Raw genomic sequence first — 12,553 nt, forward strand, 5'->3', positions numbered from 1 at the left:
TGCATTCTAAACCGACTACATTCCAAACCTACTACATTCTAAACCGACTACATTCTACACCTACTACATTCCAAACCGTCTACATTCCAAACCGTCTACATTCCAAACAGACGACATTCTACACCGACTACATTCCAACCTGACTACATTCTAAACCGACTACATTCCAAACAGACGACATTCTAAACCGACTGCATTCTAAACCGACGACATTCTAAACCTACTACATTCTAAACCGACTGCATTCTAAACCGACGACATTCTAAACCTACTACATTCCAAACCGACTGCATTCTAAACCGACTACATTCCAAACCTACTACATTCTAAACCGACTACATTCTACACCTACTACATTCTAAACCGACTACATTCCAAACCTACTACATTCCAAACCGACTACATTCTACACCGACTACATTCTAAACCGACTACATTGCAAACCTACTACATTCTAAACCGTCTGCATTCCAAAACGACTACATTCCAAACCGACAGCATTCTAAACCGACTACATTCTAAACCGACTACATTCTACACCGACTACATTCCAAACCGACTACATTCTACACCGACTACATTCTACACCGACTACATTCTAAACCGACTACATTCCAAACCGTCTACATTCTAAACCGACTACATTCTAAACCGACTACATTCTAAACCGACGACATTCCAAACCTACTACATTCCAAACCGACTGCATTCTAAACCGACTACATTCCAAACCTACTACATTCTAAACCGACTACATTCTACACCTACTACATTCTAAACTGACTACATTCTAAACCTACTACATTCCAAACCGACTACATTCTACACCGACTACATTCTACACCGACTACATTCCAAACCGACTACATTCCAAACCGACTACATTCCAAACCGACTGCATTCTAAACCGACTACATTCCAAACCAACTACATTCTAAACCGACTACATTCCAAACCTACTACATTCTAAACCGACTACATTCTACACCTACTACATTCGAAACTGACTACATTCTAAACCTACTACAGTCCAAACCGACTACATTCTACACCGACTACATTCTAAACCGACTACATTCTACACCGACTACATTCCAAACCGACTACATTCTACACCGACTACATTCTACACCGACTACATTCTAAACCGACTACATTCCAAACCGTCTACATTCTAAACCGACTACATTCTAAACCGACTACATTCTAAACCGACGACATTGCAAACCTACTACATTCCAAACCGACTGCATTCTAAACCGACTACATTCTACACCTACTACATTCGAAACTGACTACATTCTAAACCTACTACATTCCAAACCGACTACATTCTACACCGACTACATTCGAAACCGACTACATTCCAAACTGACTCCATTCTAAACCGACTACATTCTAAACCGACTACATTCTAAACCGACTACATTCCAAACCGACTACATTCCAACCTGACTACATTCGAAACCGACTACATTCCAAACTGACTCCATTCTAAACCGACTACATTCTAAACCGACTACATTCTAAACCGACTACATTCCAAACCGACTACATTCCAACCTGACTACATTCCAAACCTACTACATTCTAAACCGACTACATTCTAAACCGACTACATTCTAAACCGACTGCATTCCAACCTGACTACATTCCAAACCGACGACATTCTACACCGACTACATTCGAAACTGACTACATTCTAAACCTACTACATTCCAAACCGACTACATTCGAAACCGACTACATTCCAAACTGACTACATTCTAAACCGACTACATTCTAAACCGACTACATGCTCCACCAACTACATTCCAACCTGACTACATTCTACACCGACTACATTCCAACCTGACTACATTCTACACCGACTACATTCCAACCTGACTACATTCTAAACCGACTACATTCTACACCGACTACATTCCAACCTGACTACATTCTAAACCGACTACATTCTACACCGACTACATTCCAACCTGACTACATTCCAAACAGAGTACATTCTACACCGACTACATTCCAACCTGACTACATTCTAAACCGACTACATTCTACACCGACTACATTCCAACCTGACTACATTCCAAACAGAGTACATTCTACACCGACTACATTCCAACCTGACTACATTCCAAACCTACTCATTCTAAACCGACTACATTCTAAACCGACTACATTCTAAACCGACTGCATTCCAACCTGACTACATTCCAAACCGACGACATTCTACACCGACTACATTCGAAACTGACTACATTCGAAACCGACTACATTCTAAACCTACTACATTCCAAACCGACTACATTCGAAACCGACTACATTCCAAACTGACTACATTCTAAACCGACTACATTCTAAACCGACTACATGCTCCACCAACTACATTCCAACCTGACTACATTCTACACCGACTACATTCCAACCTGACTACATTCTACACCGACTACATTCCAACCTGACTACATTCTAAACCGACTACATTCTACACCGACTACATTCCAACCTGACTACATTCGAAACCGACTACATTCTACACCGACTACATTCCAACCTGACTACATTCCAAACAGAGTACATTCTACACCGACTACATTCCAACCTGACTGCATTCTAAACCGACTACATTCTACACCGACTACATTCCAACCTGACTACATTCCAACCTGACTACATTCTACACCGACTACATTCCAACCTGACTACATTCTAAACCGACTACATTCTACACCGACTACATTCCAACCTGACTACATTCTAAACCGACTACATTCTACACCGACTACATTCCAACCTGACTACATTCTGAACCGACTACATTCTACACCGACTACATTCCAACCTGACTACATTCTACACCGACTACATTCTACACCGACTACATTCCAACCTGACTACATTCTACACTGACTACATTCCAACCTGACTACATTCCAACCTGACTACATTCTACACCGACTACATTCCAACCTGACTACATTCCAACCTGACTACATTCTACACCGACTGCATTCCAACCTGACTACATTCCAACCTGACTACATTCTGCACCGACTACATTCCAACCTGACTACATTCCAACCTGACTACATTCTACACCGACTACATTCCAACCTGACTACATTCTACACCGACTACATTCTACACCGACTACATTCCAACCTGACTACATTCTACACCGACTACATTCTACACCGACTACATTCCAACCTGACTACATTCTAAACAGACTACATTCCAACCTGACTACATTCTACACCGACTACATTCTACACCGACTACATTCCAACCTGACTACATTCTACACCGACTACATTCTACACCGACTACATTCCAACCTGACTACATTCTAAACAGACTACATTCCAACCTGACTACATTCTAAACCGACTACATTCCAACCTGACAACATTCTAAACCGACTACATTCCAACCTGACAACATTCTACACCGACTACATTCTACACCGACTACATTCCAACCCGACTACATTCTACACCGACTACATTCCAACCTGACTACATTCTACACCGACTACATTCTACACCGACTACATTCCAACCTGACTACATTCTACACCGACTACATTCCAACCTGACTACATTCTAAACCGACTACATTCTAAACAGACTACATTCCAACCTGACTACATTCTAAACCGACTACATTCCAACCTGACAACATTCTAAACCGACTACATTCCAACCTCACAACATTCTACACCGACTACATTCTACACCGACTACATTCCAACCCGACTACATTCTACACCGACTACATTCCAACCTGACTACATTCTACACCGACTACATTCTACACCGACTACATTCCAACCTGACTACATTCTACACTGACTACATTCCAACCTGACTACATTCTACACCGACTACATTCCAACCTGACTACATTCCAACCTGACTACATTCTACACCGACTGCATTCCAACCTGACTACATTCCAACCTGACTACATTCTGCACCGACTACATTCCAACCTGACTACATTCCAACCTGACTACATTCTACACCGACTACATTCCAACCTGACTACATTCTACACCGACTACAATCTACACCGACTACATTCCAACCTGACTACATTCTAAACAGACTACATTCCAAACAGACTACATTCTACACCGACTACATTCTACACCGACTACATTCCAACCTGACTACATTCTAAACCGACTACATTCCAACCTGACAACATTCTAAACCGACTACATTCCAACCTGACTACATTCCAACCTGACTACATTCTGCACCGACTACATTCCAACCTGACTACATTCCAACCTGACTACATTCTACACCGACTACATTCCAACCTGACTACATTCTAAACCGACTACATTCCAACCTGACAACATTCTAAACCGACTACATTCCAACCTGACTACATTCCAACCTGACTACATTCTGCACCGACTACATTCCAACCTGACTACATTCCAACCTGACTACATTCTACACCGACTACATTCTACACCGACTACATTCCAACCTGACTACATTCTAAACAGACTACATTCCAAACCTACTACATTCCAAACCGACTACATTCTACACCGACTACATTCTAAACCGACTACATTCCAAACCTACTACATTCCAAACCGACTACATTCTACACCGACTACATTCTAAACCGACTACATTGCAAACCTACTACATTCTAAACCGTCTGCATTCCAAAACGACTACATTCCAAACCGACAGCATTCTAAACCGACTACATTCTAAACCGACTACATTCCAACCTGACTACATTCCAACCTGACTACATTCTACACCGACTACATTCCAACCTGACTACATTCTACACCGACTACATTCTACACCGACTACATTCCAAACTGACTACATTCTAAACTGACTACATTCCAAACAGACGACATTCTAAATCGACTACATTCCAAACCTACTACATTCTACACCGACTACATTCTACACCGACTACATTCCAACCTGACTACATTCCAACCTGACTACATTCTAAACCGACTACATTCCAAACAGACGACATTCTAAACCGACTACATTCGAAACAGACGACATTCTAAACCGACTACATTCCAACCTGACAACATTCTAAACCGACTACATTCTACACCGACTACATTCCAACCCGACTACATTCTACACCGACTACATTCCAACCTGACTACATTCTAAACCGACTACATTCTACACCGACTACATTCCAAACTGACTACATTCTAAACTGACTACATTCCAAACAGACGACGTTCTAAATCGACTACATTCCAAACCTACTACATTCTAAACCGACTGCATTCTAAACCGACGACATTCTAAACCTACTACATTCCAAACCGACTGCATTCTAAACCGACTACATTCCAAACCTACTACATTCTAAACCGACTACATTCTACACCTACTACATTCTAAACCGACTACATTCCAAACCTACTACATTCCAAACCGACTACATTCTACACCGACTACATTCTAAACCGACTACATTGCAAACCTACTACATTCTAAACCGTCTGCATTCCAAAACGACTACATTCCAAACCGACAGCATTCTAAACCGACTACATTCTAAACCGACTACATTCTACACCGACTACATTCCAAACCGACTACATTCTACACCGACTACATTCTACACCGACTACATTCTAAACCGACTACATTCCAAACCGTCTACATTCTAAACCGACTACATTCCAAACCTACTACATTCCAAACCGACTGCATTCTAAACCGACTACATTCCAAACCTACTACATTCTAAACCGACTACATTCTACACCTACTACATTCGAAACTGACTACATTCTAAACCTACTACATTCCAAACCGACTACATTCTACACCGACTACATTCGAAACCGACTACATTCCAAACTGACTCCATTCTAAACCGACTACATTCTAAACCGACTACATTCCAACCTGACTACATTCGAAACCGACTACATTCCAAACTGACTCCATTCTAAACCGACTACATTCTAAACCGACTACATTCTAAACCGACTACATTCCAAACCGACTACATTCCAACCTGACTACATTCCAAACCTACTACATTCTAAACCGACTACATTCTAAACCGACTACATTCTAAACCGACTGCATTCCAACCTGACTACATTCCAAACCGACGACATTCTACACCGACTACATTCGAAACAGACGACATTCTAAACCGACTACATTCCAACCTGACAACATTCTAAACCGACTACATTCTACACCGACTACATTCCAACCCGACTACATTCTACACCGACTACATTCCAACCTGACTACATTCTAAACCGACTACATTCCAAACAGACGACATTCTAAACCGACTGCATTCTAAACCGACGACATTCTAAACCTACTACATTCCAAACCGACTGCATTCTAAACCGACTACATTCCAAACCTACTACATTCTAAACCGACTACATTCTACACCTACTACATTCCAAACCGTCTACATTCCAAACCGTCTACATTCCAAACAGACGACATTCTACACCGACTACATTCCAACCTGACTACATTCTAAACCGACTACATTCCAAACAGACGACATTCTAAACCGACTGCATTCTAAACCGACGACATTCTAAACCTACTACATTCTAAACCGACTGCATTCTAAACCGACGACATTCTAAACCTACTACATTCCAAACCGACTGCATTCTAAACCGACTACATTCCAAACCTACTACATTCTAAACCGACTACATTCTACACCTACTACATTCTAAACCGACTACATTCCAAACCTACTACATTCCAAACCGACTACATTCTACACCGACTACATTCTAAACCGACTACATTGCAAACCTACTACATTCTAAACCGTCTGCATTCCAAAACGACTACATTCCAAACCGACAGCATTCTAAACCGACTACATTCTAAACCGACTACATTCTACACCGACTACATTCCAAACCGACTACATTCTACACCGACTACATTCTACACCGACTACATTCTAAACCGACTACATTCCAAACCGTCTACATTCTAAACCGACTACATTCTAAACCGACTACATTCTAAACCGACGACATTCCAAACCTACTACATTCCAAACCGACTACATTCCAAACCTACTACATTCTAAACCGACTACATTCTACACCTACTACATTCTAAACTGACTACATTCTAAACCTACTACATTCCAAACCGACTACATTCTACACCGACTACATTCTACACCGACTACATTCCAAACCGACTACATTCCAAACCTACTACATTCCAAACCGACTACATTCTACACCGACTACATTCTAAACCGACTACATTGCAAACCTACTACATTCTAAACCGTCTGCATTCCAAAACGACTACATTCCAAACCGACAGCATTCTAAACCGACTACATTCTAAACCGACTACATTCTACACCTACTACATTCTAAACCGACTACATTCCAAACCTACTACATTCCAAACCGACTACATTCTACACCGACTACATTCTAAACCGACTACATTGCAAACCTACTACATTCTAAACCGTCTGCATTCCAAAACGACTACATTCCAAACCGACAGCATTCTAAACCGACTACATTCTAAACCGACTACATTCTACACCGACTACATTCCAAACCGACTACATTCTACACCGACTACATTCTACACCGACTACATTCTAAACCGACTACATTCCAAACCGTCTACATTCTAAACCGACTACATTCTAAACCGACTACATTCTAAACCGACGACATTCCAAACCTACTACATTCCAAACCGACTACATTCCAAACCTACTACATTCTAAACCGACTACATTCTACACCTACTACATTCTAAACTGACTACATTCTAAACCTACTACATTCCAAACCGACTACATTCTACACCGACTACATTCTACACCGACTACATTCCAAACCGACTACATTCCAAACCGACTACATTCCAAACCGACTGCATTCTAAACCGACTACATTCCAAACCTACTACATTCTAAACCGACTACATTCCAAACCTACTACATTCTAAACCGACTACATTCTACACCTACTACATTCGAAACTGACTACATTCTAAACCTACTACATTCCAAACCGACTACATTCTACACCGACTACATTCTAAACCGACTACATTCTACACCGACTACATTCCAAACCGACTACATTCTACACCGACTACATTCTACACCGACTACATTCTAAACCGACTACATTCCAAACCGTCTACATTCTAAACCGACTACATTCTAAACCGACTACATTCTAAACCGACGACATTCCAAACCTACTACATTCCAAACCGACTGCATTCTAAACCGACTACATTCCAAACCTACTACATTCTAAACCGACTACATTCTACACCTACTACATTCGAAACTGACTACATTCTAAACCTACTACATTCCAAACCGACTACATTCTACACCGACTACATTCGAAACCGACTACATTCCAAACTGACTCCATTCTAAACCGACTACATTCTAAACCGACTACATTCTAAACCGACTACATTCCAAACCGACTACATTCCAACCTGACTACATTCGAAACCGACTACATTCCAAACTGACTCCATTCTAAACCGACTACATTCTAAACCGACTACATTCTAAACCGACTACATTCCAAACCGACTACATTCCAACCTGACTACATTCCAAACCTACTACATTCTAAACCGACTACATTCTAAACCGACTACATTCTAAACCGACTGCATTCCAACCTGACTACATTCCAAACCGACGACATTCTACACCGACTACATTCGAAACTGACTACATTCGAAACCGACTACATTCCAAACTGACTACATTCTAAACCGACTACATTCTAAACCGACTACATGCTCCACCAACTACATTCCAACCTGACTACATTCTACACCGACTACATTCCAACCTGACTACATTCTACACCGACTACATTCCAACCTGACTACATTCTAAACCGACTACATTCTACACCGACTACATTCCAACCTGACTACATTCTAAACCGACTACATTCTACACCGACTACATTCCAACCTGACTACATTCCAAACAGAGTACATTCTACACCGACTACATTCCAACCTGACTACATTCTAAACCGACTACATTCTACACCGACTACATTCCAACCTGACTACATTCCAAACAGAGTACATTCTACACCGACTACATTCCAACCTGACTACATTCCAAACCTACTACATTCTAAACCGACTACATTCTAAACCGACTACATTCTAAACCGACTGCATTCCAACCTGACTACATTCCAAACCGACGACATTCTACACCGACTACATTCGAAACTGACTACATTCGAAACCGACTACATTCTAAACCTACTACATTCCAAACCGACTACATTCGAAACCGACTACATTCCAAACTGACTACATTCTAAACCGACTACATTCTAAACCGACTACATGCTCCACCAACTACATTCCAACCTGACTACATTCTACACCGACTACATTCCAACCTGACTACATTCTACACCGACTACATTCCAACCTGACTACATTCTAAACCGACTACATTCTACACCGACTACATTCCAACCTGACTACATTCTAAACCGACTACATTCTACACCGACTACATTCCAACCTGACTACATTCCAAACAGAGTACATTCTACACCGACTACATTCCAACCTGACTGCATTCTAAACCGACTACATTCTACACCGACTACATTCCAACCTGACTACATTCCAACCTGACTACATTCTACACCGACTACATTCCAACCTGACTACATTCTAAACCGACTACATTCTACACCGACTACATTCCAACCTGACTACATTCTAAACCGACTACATTCTACACCGACTACATTCCAACCTGACTACATTCTGAACCGACTACATTCTACACCGACTACATTCCAACCTGACTACATTCTACACCGACTACATTCTACACCGACTACATTCCAACCTGACTACATTCTACACTGACTACATTCCAACCTGACTACATTCCAACCTGACTACATTCTACACCGACTACATTCCAACCTGACTACATTCCAACCTGACTACATTCTACACCGACTGCATTCCAACCTGACTACATTCCAACCTGACTACATTCTGCACCGACTACATTCCAACCTGACTACATTCCAACCTGACTACATTCTACACCGACTACATTCCAACCTGACTACATTCTACACCGACTACATTCTACACCGACTACATTCCAACCTGACTACATTCTACACCGACTACATTCTACACCGACTACATTCCAACCTGACTACATTCTAAACAGACTACATTCCAACCTGACTACATTCTACACCGACTACATTCTACACCGACTACATTCCAACCTGACTACATTCTACACCGACTACATTCTACACCGACTACATTCCAACCTGACTACATTCTAAACAGACTACATTCCAACCTGACTACATTCTAAACCGACTACATTCCAACCTGACAACATTCTAAACCGACTACATTCCAACCTGACAACATTCTACACCGACTACATTCTACACCGACTACATTCCAACCCGACTACATTCTACACCGACTACATTCCAACCTGACTACATTCTACACCGACTACATTCTACACCGACTACATTCCAACCTGACTACATTCTACACCGACTACATTCCAACCTGACTACATTCTAAACCGACTACATTCTAAACAGACTACATTCCAACCTGACTACATTCTAAACCGACTACATTCCAACCTGACAACATTCTAAACCGACTACATTCCAACCTCACAACATTCTACACCGACTACATTCTACACCGACTACATTCCAACCCGACTACATTCTACACCGACTACATTCCAACCTGACTACATTCTACACCGACTACATTCTACACCGACTACATTCCAACCTGACTACATTCTACACTGACTACATTCCAACCTGACTACATTCTACACCGACTACATTCCAACCTGACTACATTCCAACCTGACTACATTCTACACCGACTGCATTCCAACCTGACTACATTCCAACCTGACTACATTCTGCACCGACTACATTCCAACCTGACTACATTCCAACCTGACTACATTCTACACCGACTACATTCCAACCTGACTACATTCTACACCGACTACATTCTACACCGACTACATTCCAACCTGACTACATTCTAAACAGACTACATTCCAAACAGACTACATTCTACACCGACTACATTCTACACCGACTACATTCCAACCTGACTACATTCTAAACCGACTACATTCCAACCTGACAACATTCTAAACCGACTACATTCCAACCTGACTACATTCCAACCTGACTACATTCTGCACCGACTACATTCCAACCTGACTACATTCCAACCTGACTACATTCTACACCGACTACATTCTACACCGACTACATTCCAACCTGACTACATTCTAAACAGACTACATTCCAAACAGACTACATTCTACACCGACTACATTCTACACCGACTACATTCCAACCTGACTACATTCTAAACCGACTACATTCCAACCTGACAACATTCTAAACCGACTACATTCCAACCTGACTGCATTCTAAACCGACTACATTCTACACCGACTACATTCCAACCTGACTACATTCTACACCGACTACATTCCAACCTGACTACATTCTAAACCGACTACATTCCAACCTGACTACATTCTAAACCGACTACATTCCAACCTGACTGCATTCTAAACCGACTACATTCTACACCGACTACATTCCAACCTGACTACATTCTAAACAGACTACATTCCAAACAGACTACATTCTACACCGACTACATTCTACACCGACTACATTCCAACCTGACTACATTCTAAACCGACTACATTCCAACCTGACAACATTCTAAACCGACTACATTCCAACCTGACTACATTCCAACCTGACTACATTCTGCACCGACTACATTCCAACCTGACTACATTCTACACCGACTACATTCTACACCGACTACATTCCAACCTGACTACATTCTAAACAGACTACATTCCAAACAGACTACATTCTACACCGACTACATTCTACACCGACTACATTCCAACCTGACTACATTCTAAACCGACTACATTCCAACCTGACAACATTCTAAACCGACTACATTCCAACCTGACTGCATTCTAAACCGACTACATTCTACACCGACTACATTCCAACCTGACTACATTCCAACCTGACTACATTCTAAACCGACTACATTCCAACCTGACTACATTCTAAACCGACTACATTCCAACCTGACTACATTCTAAACCGACTACATTCCAACCTGACTACATTCTAAACCGACTACATTCCAACCTGACTTCATTCCAACCTGACTACATTCTAAACCGACTACATTCCAACCTGACTACATTCTACACCGACTACCAAGAGCGACGTCTCAATTCATTCCATCTTCGCTGCCTTCGGAGAATGCTTGGCATCAGGTGGCAGGACTATATCTCCAACACAGAAGTCCTTGAAGCGGCCAACATCCCCAGCTTATACACACTACTGAGTCAGCGGCGCTTGAGATGGCTTGGCCATGTGAGCCGCATGGAAGATGGCAGG

This window comes from Heterodontus francisci, chromosome 3, assembly GCF_036365525.1.
Source record: "Heterodontus francisci isolate sHetFra1 chromosome 3, sHetFra1.hap1, whole genome shotgun sequence".
Lineage (NCBI taxonomy): Eukaryota > Metazoa > Chordata > Chondrichthyes > Heterodontiformes > Heterodontidae > Heterodontus > Heterodontus francisci.